Source organism: Lissotriton helveticus, chromosome 12, assembly GCF_964261635.1.
Source record: "Lissotriton helveticus chromosome 12, aLisHel1.1, whole genome shotgun sequence".
Lineage (NCBI taxonomy): Eukaryota > Metazoa > Chordata > Amphibia > Caudata > Salamandridae > Lissotriton > Lissotriton helveticus.
Window position 1 is genome coordinate 724,595,458 of NC_136073.1, and position 12,310 is coordinate 724,607,767.

Consider the following 12,310-nt stretch of genomic DNA (forward strand, 5'->3'; position numbering starts at 1 on the left):
CGCCTCACGACCGCTCCGCCGCATTAGCGCCGCTCTCTTTCAAAGCAGTCGGCGGCTCGACTTCCTGACCGTGTGCGCGCTCCACGCTAGGTGGTGCGCGCCTTAGAGGGATCGGTGGCTGTATAACAAGGTGGAACGTGAGCCAACTCCGAGACCTGGAGCCGACGGGGAGAGGGAGGGAAAGTGAAAGCGTGCCATGCGCGCATTGTGCTCGAAGGTGAGCCGACTCCGAGACTGCTGACGCGAACGTGTGCACATCTCCTGTCCATCCGTACGTGTGCAAATCTCCTGTCCATCCGTACGCTTGCACATCTAGCTTTGGAATCTGTATTGATTCCAAAAGGTTCTCGCATGGCGAGTGCAGCGCATGCACGCTGCTAACGCCAGGCAAGACCTAAAAAGCCATCAAATAGAAAGCAAGCATATGTGAGTTGCAAAACACCAAGCCAATGGTAAGCAATGGGTGGACTACATTCTTAGAGAAGCTTTCAGCATGTCCTCAATCACTTTTAGCACCCAGCACTGCAAGCACAGTGCTGGCTGTCCAGGCATTTGACCATGAAAAAGAGTTCTCCTTAGATTACAGTGTAGCACACAGTAGGAGATAGAATGATACACCAAACAGCCAATAGCATGAGGTGAGACGGCTATGCTTCTCTGGGAGGAGCCAAAGCTTACTCAATGCATATTTGAAAGAATTTGTAACAAGGACACTTCCAGGCAGTTGTGCTGGCAAGCAAAGCAAAGCCAAGAAAAGCACTGGAATCCTCCTGTTCCTGACAGTCTGAACATTGCTACTGCGCGTGCTGCGTATAAATCTTCGGCTGCTGGGTGTGCAATGTTCAAATCAGCAGCCGTAAAGATTTGTACGCTGCTGCTGCTGTCTGTAAACATTTTAGGCGCAGCGGCCATGTGTGAAGTATTGTAACTTTAATTGCAGAAGATAAGGGGCTTTGACAGCGGGTGGGTCGGCGCCTCCCTGCTCGGTGCGCTGCAGCCTGGCCCGGGAGGCGGCACTGCTGGGGAGCGGAGGAGGAGGCGGGGAGGGCCGGGCCGCGCCGGGCGATGGAGGAGTCTGGGCGAGCGGAGCGAGCAGGAACTGTAGAGTGACAGGGTGAGGGCAGAGCGGAGGGGAGGGATGGAAAGAGTGAGAGAGGAGAGGGAGTGAGGCAGGAAGCGTGAGACGGTCACGAGGGAGGAGGGGGCAGAGCACGAGAGACAGGGGTGCAAGTTACAAGGAGGGGAAAGAGAGAGAAAGTGGAAAGAAGGAATGCGCGGGTCAGCTGCCGTGAGCCAGGAGATGGAGAGAGTGAGGGGGAAAGAGAAGAAGTGAGGGGGAGGAAGAAGGGAGACAGGGAGGGGAGAAGTTAGGCAAGGAGGGTGGTGTGAAGGGAGAGAGAGGAGGAGACAGGGGCAAGTGACTGAGGGGAGAAGGGATGTGAGAACGGAGACGGAAGAAAAGAAAAAGAAGGGAGCGGGTACAGTCAACGTGGGAGTGTACGAGGGGCGAAGAGACAGTGCGAGGGGAAGGACCGAGTCACAGGAGGAAGCGCGAGACGGAGGAAGTGTGGGGGCAGAGAGACCACCGGGTCAAATTATCGGATTTACAAAAGCACAAGACTTCCTGCGCCTGAAGGAACACCCCCGGAGGGGTCTGTGGGACGGAGACCGCCTCAGCCCGCTGTAAGGTAAGACTGCCGTGCACTCACAGCACCAACTTCCGGCCGATGCCCCTCAAGTGGTGCCCCCGGCCCCTCAGACTCGCTCGCAGGAGTGGAGCCAGCTGTGCCGCGGCCACAGATGTGGGCACGACTGTGTCTCTAGAAATTATTTACAGCTGTGAGGAAAACACCCGCGGGCGCGAAGGGTAGGGTGTATGTGTGTGCGTGAGTGTGCGAGGACAGGTGTGAGTCGGGGGAACAAAATGCAAGGGAAGGGGGCACGGGTGTGCTGTCCCTGTGGAGCACAGTGTCTGTGGAAGCACGGGTGTGAGGTGGGGGACACGCGTGTCTGTGGAAGCACAGCTGTGAGGTGGGGGACACGCGTGTCTGTGGAAGCACGGGTGTGAGGTGGGGAACAGTGTCTGTGGAAGCACGGGTGTGAGGTGGGGGACATGCGTCTGTGGAAGCACAGCTGTGAGGTGGGGACACGCGTGTCTGTGGAAGCACAGCTGTGAGGTGGGGGACATGCGTCTGTGGAAGCACAGCTGTGAGGTGGGGGACACGCGTGTCTGTGGAAGCACAGGTGTGAGGTGGGGACAAGCGTGTCTGTGGAAGCACAGGTGTGAGGTGGGGGACACGCGTGTCTGTGGAAGCACAGGTGTGAGGTGGGGACACGCGTGTCTGTGGAAGCATAGCTGTGAGGTGGGGGACACACGTGTCTGTGGAAGCACAGGTGTGAGGTGGGGACACGCGTGTCTGTGGAAGCACAGGTGTGAGGTGGGGACACGCATGTCTGTGGAAGCACAGGTGTGAGGTGGGGACACGCGTGTCTGTGGAAGCACAGGTGTGAGGTGGGGACATGCGTCTGTGGAAGCACGGGTGTGAGGTGGGGACACGCGTGTCTGTGGAAGCACAGGTGTGAGGTGGGGGACACGCGTGTCTGTGGAAGCACAGCTGTGAGGTGGGGGACACGCGTGTCTGTGGAAGCACGGGTGTGAGGTGGGGAACAGTGTCTGTGGAAGCACGGGTGTGAGGTGGGGGACATGCGTCTGTGGAAGCACAGCTGTGAGGTGGGGACACGCGTGTCTGTGGAAGCACAGCTGTGAGGTGGGGGACATGCGTCTGTGGAAGCACAGCTGTGAGGTGGGGGACACGCGTGTCTGTGGAAGCACAGGTGTGAGGTGGGGACAAGCGTGTCTGTGGAAGCACAGGTGTGAGGTGGGGGACACGCGTGTCTGTGGAAGCACAGGTGTGAGGTGGGGACACGCGTGTCTGTGGAAGCATAGCTGTGAGGTGGGGGACACACGTGTCTGTGGAAGCACAGGTGTGAGGTGGGGACACGCGTGTCTGTGGAAGCACAGGTGTGAGGTGGGGACACGCATGTCTGTGGAAGCACAGGTGTGAGGTGGGGACACGCGTGTCTGTGGAAGCACAGGTGTGAGGTGGGGACATGCGTCTGTGGAAGCACGGGTGTGAGGTGGGGACACGCGTGTCTGTGGAAGCACAGGTGTGAGGTGGGGACACGCGTGTCTGTGGAAGCACAGGTGTGAGGTGGGGACACGTGTGTCTGTGGAAGCACAGGTGTGAGGTGGGGGACATGCGTCTGTGGAAGCACAGGTGTGAGGTGGGGGACACGCGTGCCTGTGGAAGCACAGGTGTAAGGTGGGGGACGCATGTGTCTGTGGAAACAGGTTTACAGTGGGGTACATGCGTCTGTGGAAGCACAGGTGTGAGGTGGGGACATGCGTGTCTGTGGAAGCACATGTGTGAGGTGTGGGACATGCGCCTGTGGAAGCACAGGTGTGAGGTGGGGGACACGCGTGTCTGTGGAAGCACAGGTGTAAGGTGGGGGACACGCGTGTCTGTGGAAGCACAGGTGTAAGGTGGGGGACACACGTGTCTGCGGAAACACAGGTTTATGGTGGGAGACACGCTTGTCTATGGAAGCAAAGGTGTAAGGTGGGGGGACATGCTTGTCTATGGAAGCAAAGGTGTAAGGTGGGGACATGCTTGTCTATGGAAGCAAAGGTGTAAAGTGGGGGACACGCGTGTCTGTGGAAACACAGGTGTAAGGTGGGGGAAATGCTTGTCTATGGAAGCAAAGGTGTAAAGTGGGGGACACGCGTGTCTGTGGAAATACAGGTGTAAGGTGGGGGACATGCTTGTCTATGGAAGCAAAGGTGTAAGGTGGGGGACACGCGTGTCTGTGGGACCACAGGTGTGTGTGGAACTCAGTCACTGGTGGTTCTGTGCAACACTAATGCAGGTGTTATGACAGGTGTACAAGTGTGGTGCATTTTCATGTGCGTGGGAATGATGTTTGCATTGGAAGCACACATGCGTCATCCGGAGGAGACTTCTGTGTCCGAGAAACATCTGCACACGACTGCGCATGCGTGTCCAGGTGTGTCACGTCAGGGCTGTGGCGCAGATGCGCTTTCTTAACTCGTGTGTGTATTTGGAAACGCCTTCCGTGTTATGGGAAGATATGTGTGTAGTTAGGAACACAAACATGTATTTATGTGACTAATATTTAGCACATGCACGCGCGCAACAAGTGAGTACATCTAATTAAAACATTGGAATGTTGGGAGCTCGAGTTAAGACAATGACGGGCCCAGGGCCAATAATTGCTGATAAAGACTGTCTGCACCTGCATTCCGAAGTGTCTCTTTCTATTTATATCTGTTCATAACAGCCTACCCTCAGGGGGTGGAATGTTCTAACAGGCTTATAGCACTCCAGCCTTGGGCTACAATGGTTGTTAACCTAATAGGCCCTTGTCTGTGTCTCAAGCCTATCACTTCGGTTTAGGGCCTTTAACAACCATTATTGCCCTCAGTAGTGGGCTAATGCAGCCATAAAACACATGGTGTAAATTCTGCATATAATTAATACAAAAGATTGAGGATCCTGTAAACCGGTGTGCAACTCAAAAGGATTCTTTGTAATCCCATTGGATTGCTGCAGAGGTGGGATGATGAATTAGAAACAGCGAGGGAGGGAAAAAAACAGGGGCTGCAACTGAAAAGGCCCAGTCACGAGCAGTCTCCCGGCTCTCAGAATAACCAGGAACACAGTGTCTTTGTTACAGGTGAGCACAATTGCTCTCACAGTTAATAAAAGGGAACTGGTCGTATTGCTTTGTAAGGTGAGTGCTGTGTTTGGTATGCAGGCCAACTTAAGTGTCAGTTGCATCCCCACCTTTGTGACGCAGGTGTGTCTCTGGGCAGATGCTCAGAGGGTTGGGCAGGTGTGTGTCCAGAACACAGATTCACAAGTGTGCCTGAGCAGACGTTCAGGGGACAGGGCAGGTGCGTGTCTAGACAATAAGCGTTATCTGGGCAGTTCCTCAGATGTGTTGAAAAGTGTGTGTCCCGCGGACATATCCGCACGTTTGTTTCCGGACAACTCATCCCCACGGGTAATGGACAGGTGCGTGCCTGGGAGACACAGTCACAGGTGTGTCTGCACATTTCACCCGGGGGCACCCCCAGGCCTGCTCCTCCGTGACATACTCACACTTTTAAACCCTGAGTGTGGCTCGGGAAACGAGTCACTGGTGTTTGCATGGGGGATGCGCGCGTGTATATGGGAACACTTGTGAGTTTTGGGGCTCACTATTAGGTGTAGCGGCAAGTGTGTGCCTGCTTGTGTGAAAAACACACCCAGGCTGTGTCTGCAGAGGCGTCTCACCCACATTAGTAGGAGCAGATGTGGGGCTAGGAAACATATTGACAAGTTCAGAGCAAAAGTGTGTTTGGGGACAGACTCCCTCCCAGGCGGTGCTCGCTCGAGGGTCTGTAGAACGCGGACACAGTTGTGTGTGAAGGAAGATAACTTATTTCATGGTGTTGGGATAGGGAGGTATGTGGGGAGCAGCTCACCCACAGGTGGGGGCAAGCGTTGTGTCTAACGCTTGCCCCAGTGCGGGGCAGACAGGTGCTTAGAGGAACACGCACAAGTGTGGGAGCAGGTGCTTGTAGCTTGGGAGGAACATATGCCCTGGCCTGGGGACCGGTGTTTATCCGAGGAACACACGTGCCGCTGTGAGGAGTGAGTGTGCCCAGAGGGTGTGTGCCGAAGTGTGAGACGGCCAGGTGGTTGGGGCCAAATGCACGGGCGCGAGACAGGTGTGTGTGACTGAGGAGTGCACCTTCAGATATGAGTAAAGCGTGTGTCCAGGGAGAGTACAAGTGTGAGATAGCTTGATGCTTGTGGGTCCTTTGTACAGGTGTGGACAGGCATGTGTGTGGGGAGCGAACCCTCAGATATTGGGTATGTGTGTGCAGAGGGAGCGTGTGTACAAGTGTGAGGCGGCTAGGTGCTTGGGGACATATGCACAGGTGTGTGGACAGGTGTGTGTGTGGGAAACGCAGTCCCAGATATGGGGAATGTGCGTGCCCAGAGAACACGTGTACAACGACGAGATAGTTAGGTGCTTGGGGACATGTGCACAGGTTTAGCAACAAGTGTTTGTTGAAGGAACGCACCCGCAGGCGGTGATTGCGGAGCGTGGAAGACATCCAGGCAACGGTGAAAGGAAGTGCCTAACGCTGCACGAGGGACAGTGGCAGAGCCTGGAAACACACACGCAGTTTGGCTATGGCAGGGTTATTTATTTAAAGATACATTTGTGTACAGCCAGTTTTCATCTGAATCTCAAGAGCAGATTCCTTTTTTCTTAGGTTCGTCTACATTTCCTTTCATTACATCACAACATTTCCTATTCGGATCATCTTTGCACCTTTATAACCAGATGACTATCTGATCACGAATGTATATATATATATATATATATATATATATATATATATATATTTATTTTTATTTTTTATGCGAATGTTAACTACATTGTTTCTGATGTGGTTTCAATGTTTTAAATGTTTTTTTCATTTCAAGCACTGTGTATGTTAGTTACCTCTGTCAAGTTTGCTGTTGGGAGGCAGTCCGAACTGTACTCGTCTGCTTATTTTATTTGAGAAAATTCTGTTTGATATGAAGTGTCAGGATTTTACAACATCCTGAATTACATAACCATACAAAGTCGTATACCTGCTGATTGGTGTATGTCTGTGTACCCCTTCCCAGTTATGCCCAATGCTGTTTGGTATATTTGTTTTTCCTCAGTTCTCCATTGCTTAATTTGAACAGGTGTTTGTGAGTACTGCTTATTATGCTTCCACTCCCTTCCTATATAAATGTATTATATAAAGTGTTTAAGTGACATTGTAACATTGTAGCTGCCTGAAATGTGAGTGCGCAGGTTAGATGTGATTTGTTTTTGTCACCTTCACAAATAACAACCATTGGGGTCACTGCCTCCAGTCCTGAACATTTGGCCTACAAATGACTGATTTCTTTTGTGCTAGCCTACCACAAACACTGCATTTGGCTACCACAGCACACCCCAGGGCTGAAAACAGTTTCCTGAAAAACCTGGACCAGTGGTGCACATTGGGCACACTGCCCCCGTTTGCACCGCAGCGCACCTTTCAAAAGGTGCAAATGGCACAGACTGGAATAGTGCACCCTATTATCATGAATGTGCTGCCCCTGGAGTAGCCGCATGTGCAAGCCTGCTCTGGGGAAGTGCATTCAGTGAAATATAGAGCGTCTGCTTACAAGCAGCCTCGCGTTTGAAAATGCAGGCGTTACTGGCCTGCACTTTAAAAAGAGGACCGCGATCCCCATGCAGGATGCTGTAGTGAGCGACTGCACCCACCTACACAGGGATGTCTGAGGGGGTCCATACAACTCCTCCCTCCAGAGGGTTGCCCTCAAGTGGCGCATCAACAATGTGCCGACTTTTTTGTGGCACAGTCAGTGAACCTCCTAAAGGCCTATTTACGTCAGTGCCCATGTGCGTAATAGGGCGCGGTGCAAAGGCAAAGGGATTCCCTCATTTGCATAAGCTCACACCCCCATGCAAGCAGGGGCACGCATCTCAAGCCAGTGCTGGCTCTTTATGTGCCTCAGCTCTATGAGTATTACAGAAGGGGCCACACAAGCTTCTGCGGCCCCTTTTGTGATACTGTAGTGACCTGGGGGCACACAAGTAGCCTCACACTCTAGCTGCATCCCTGGAGCACTACACATAGCATGGGCCCTGGAGGGAGGTGATCACTCGAGTGAATGCCAAAAAGAGATCGCGAGAATCTCGTCTCAACCACAAGGATTGGTCGGAGCTGCATTCTGCTACCTTCAAGGTCTGGGCGCAGCAGACACAGCTACAGCTCTGAGTCACTTGTGATGAGGATAAAGTGATGTGTCTGGGAAATAAACAAGTCATGATGGCTCTGCAAAGACAGGGAAGTAATGAGCATTTCCAGGCCTGGCCAGAGAGGAGTAACAATTTAGCAAGCCCAACCTCTGACTGCATATCTGTTGGAGTTTGGTTTTTCTATCGAAAAATAATTTTACACTTATGTGTTTGTAATGCGACGTATGTTGCAGTTTGTTATTGGAATTGTACCGCGCTAGGTCACGTCATCTAAGTGGTTTACTATACTGGAGTTAAGAATGCGTCAAATATAAAAGTATTCTGCAGAAAACAAGACCTTACAAGCCACAGATGCCAAGTTGAAACCAAAATGAAAGTGCAGCAGCTAGACATGCTGAGCTATTTTAGATGCTTCTTCTTCATTTCACCAGCATACTGGTTTTCCCAGGCCTGGGCTTTCAATGAATGAAGCAGTGCATACTGGGAGTTGCAGTCCTCTTGAGCCGGCATGAAGACATCTGTTGAACCTAGCCTGAGAGTGGATTTAGGGTTGCCTGGGTCAGCCTAGCCTGAATGACAGTGGACCTAGGTTTGTCTAACTGAGCCTAGCCTGAATGACATGATTCATGATCATCTAAATTAAAGGTGATCCCGGAAGATCACAAAATGGATGCTTTTTGATGCTCCCCAAATTGTTGGGAGCAATGTTTGGCGCACAGACTATTGGACAACAAAACACATAAGGATGTCTTTCAATGAGTGGTGCCAAACCCCAACCAGACCTCTTTGAGGTCAGGACGCCCTGGGATGCTTATTTTTGGTGATGCCACATTGGGTAACCCCAAATTGATTGCTGTCTTTTTACAGGAGTTCTTCTGACAGTGTGTTGTGGTGGCTAAACTGTTTGCGGTGGCAGCAAAAGACCTTTATATGTAATGTTTGGTTAACCACTTATACAAATTGTGTGATCCTGAGCAAACCACTGTATCTTCCAGTTCTCCTGGTATTTGGCACAGTTTGGAGTGTCAAGAAGCAGGCAAAATACCAAGGTAAAAATATAGACAGTTTCTTGGGCACCTCCATTAATTTTGGCTAAGAAATTGATCATTAACCATTGATAAATACCACAAAAACTACCCTTGTGTCTGATGATGTTTTTGAATCAGATCCTATCCCGCATGGGCCGCTGGGAGTGTTGGCCGCTGAATGCTGCTGACCCATAGCATCCCGGTGAAGCAGGCGGGCTCTGGCCACTTTGTAATGGATACAAGACTAATAGCAGCCTGTCCCCTGCTCCCCTGCAGGGCTGGTTGCCTCTCACCCCTGGTGGCCCTGGGCGAGTGCGGTTCCTTTGTGGGCTGCAGTTCCAGTCCCTGACTCTGCACCGTCTCCTTAGCCTGCTGTGCTGGCGCGAGCTCTCTCAAGGCCTGGAAGCATCAATCACATCTTAAAATAATCGGCAGTCAATTTCGATTTTTTTTCTCCACAAGGGGGAACTCTACAATGAACGCAAACCAAGACAGTAAAGGAAAACTGACTAACAGGGATATTTATAGGGAAACCTTGACGGATCCTAGAGGCGGGAACCTATAAAAGGCTGATGTGATCAGGCTGAGTAACATGCCAGAGCACAATGCATGGGCGTAGGAAGTGTGGGGGACGCGGGGGACATATCCCCCCCAGATTTTGTAGTGGGGGGGACGCGGGGGACACGGGTGAGGGGGCGAAATAATTTCCCCTCTCTCCCCCCTGTCCGTGGCAGGGCCATTAATATGTCAAAGCGCGAGTGCTTTGACGTGCTAATGGCCCTGTACTTGACCTGTTACCTTCCCTTTTGTTATGCAGCAAAAGCTACAGGATTGTTTTCACACCTCTCCCTTGCCACCCTTGCTTGCAGTCTGCATTTCCAGTTCAAGGAAGAGCGGAAGTTTGTTGATTGCTGACTCCAGGGCCGGCTTTAGAGTTGGTTGCGCCCAGTGCGACCATCTCTGTGGGTGCCCCTACAAACTTTTTTATTTTGAGTTATGCGGGAAAACAATGGTGGTGTAATGCTTATTAAGGGACTCAGATTCATGGCGCTCTGAGCACATGGGATTTAAAATGTGCTATTTACTGCATTCCTGAAAACAAGAAAGGTATTTGGGCTAGAGGCACACAAAGTAAAGGAATATGAAGAGGTGCCCAGAATGCATTAGGTGCACACTGCTGAAAGGCATTGTGCGGCACACACAGTGACAGGTGCAAGGCTACATGAAGCACAGCTAGTGCAGGGTGCTTAAACCAATGAGACTTCTAGAATGAAAGGCAAAACAAGCATTGGAAATGCAATAGGTCTCGCACCATTAGAGTTAGTGCTTTTAGAATTGTTTATGGGTTTTTTTTGTAAATGTTTAGCATTTTTGTTTCCTGTAGCCAATGCTAAAGAATTACAAATAAAAAAAGCCATAAACATTTCTTAAAGCTCTAACTGAAATGGTCTGAGACCTATTGCACTGTGTGAGGGTGAGGGGTTGAGGATGAGTGAGGGTGAGGGTGAGAGTGGGTGAGGGTGAGTGAGGGTGAGGGGTTGAGGGTGAGTGAGGGTGAGGGGTTGAGGGTGAGTGAGAGTGAGGGTGAGTGAGGGTGAGTGAGGGTGAGTGAGGGTGAGGGGTTGAGGGTGAGTGAGAGTGAGGGTGAGTGAGGGTGAGGGGTTGAGGTTGAGGGTGAGGTGTTGAGGGTGAGTGAGGGTGAGGGTGAGTGAGGGTGAGGGTGAGTGAGGTGTTGAGGGTGAGTGAGGGTGAGGGTGAGTTAGGGTGAGGGGTTGAGGGTGAGTGAGAGTAGTTGAGGCTGAGTGAGGGTGAGTGAGAGTGAGGGTGAGTGAGGGGTTGAGGGTGAAGGTTTGAGGGTGAGGGTGAGCACACAAGCTTAGGAGTATGTCTTAGCACAACTTGCCCTCACCAATCACCTTTCACTTCTCAGGGCCTATGGACTTTCAAGGCTACAGATAGCATCTGCCATGTGCCTTAGAGGAACATTTATGTTTTAAAAATGTATTTGACAAATAATTATCGATCCATAGTTCAGCGCCGGCGAGATTATGCATTTTTGATATTTTTTGTTGCTGCACAGGCACTCGTGAGCATCATCTTTACCAGACTATACTATGGGTGGGCCGAGAGTTAGGCAGTCCAGGATCTGGGTGTTGCCATTTTAGAATGGCCCCTTACTTGCCAACTGATGGAGAATTGTTGGGTGGTCTCACTACTACTCGCTGATCTTGTAATTCATGCTCTAATACAAATGAACACTAAATAGCTTTTTATTCACCATCTCAGCAAGAGGCCAACAATTGAATAAGCAGAGTGTGAACCCTTCAGTGAACAGCACCAGTGTAAGTTGTGGATGACTTGAGGATTGTCGCTCATATTTTAACAGATTCGTAACTATTTCACATACATCTTTTTAGTACGAAAGATTCGCTGTTTTTTATTTTCTCATCTCTGATGCATTTTACTTGTTTCTTTTCATTCCTGCATAAACCATAGAGCCAACTCGGCACAAACGTGTTATAATGTGGTCAGAGGGAGGGGCACTAGATGACGAGATGTGGACTACCGCCACATTATGCAAGCTTGCCAGAGCCTCTGTGCCTTGTGGTAAACTACAGCTGTTCTTGAAGTGCTCAGAGCTGCTTCTTCATTCAACGTAAGCCATCGCTTCACTCCAATGAGAGCATCTGAGCATCCTGAAATTGACGTCCTTTGCATAATAAAAGTGTTTACATACCTCAAGCTTCTTTCTCTAGGATTCTTTCTGTAGGATTTCCTTCTGTTTCCTGCTCAATGGTTTCTTCAATGAAATGTTCTTAATTGCTTGTTTCTTTGCTGATTTTTTGGAGAGCAGAACTAGAGCACAGCTTGTAGCTACTCCTTTCAGTCTTTCGTCATATTTCAGTTACTGGTGCGTGTACTGCATCATTGAGGCACACGGCCCTGGTGCTGGGTGTGCAGGGTCGATTTTTACATTGACACAAACATGGGAAATAAGTGGTGCAAATTGAAATTATACTGTTTTCGTGCATGCTATTTAAAAAACAAAAATACGCTATTCCCTCAAAGTTATTACCAGCAAAATAACGAGAGTGTAGTTTGCACAAAGCTCTAAAATAGCACTGGAAACAAAGACAACAAGTGAAAGCAAGTTGCGGTAAAGCGGGTTTGGGCTTTCATTTAATGTTATTCCCGAAATGTGCTCCAGGCAACACGTTAATCTCTTTGTACGTCGTGTTTGTGCTGCATATTTGGAGGCTTGACAATAACATGCTAGTTGGGGCTGAGCAACACCAAAATGGTTAAAGGGACTGTAAGAAGGGACGGTGCAAGGAAAACAAACTGCGAGGGGCGGAAGGAAGGAGACAATGTAAAAAAAATTCAAATGAAAAGAAGCG

At 50.5% G+C, this 12,310-nt stretch overlaps 1 protein-coding gene across 2 annotated transcripts in view; it reads left to right on the forward strand.

Annotated features, from left to right (window-relative positions):
* Nucleotides 1-938: 938 nt before the first annotated feature.
* ARHGEF2 (Rho/Rac guanine nucleotide exchange factor 2) overlaps nt 939-12,310 on the forward strand; it is an 876,584-nt gene continuing 865,212 nt past the window's right edge. The window contains exon 1 of one of the 2 annotated variants that reach the window (XM_078668338.1): nt 939-1,688. The gene's annotated coding sequence lies outside the window, so the exon portion shown is untranslated. The remainder of the gene's footprint in view (nt 1,689-12,310) is intronic. The other variant, XM_078668336.1, reaches the window with a different exon arrangement.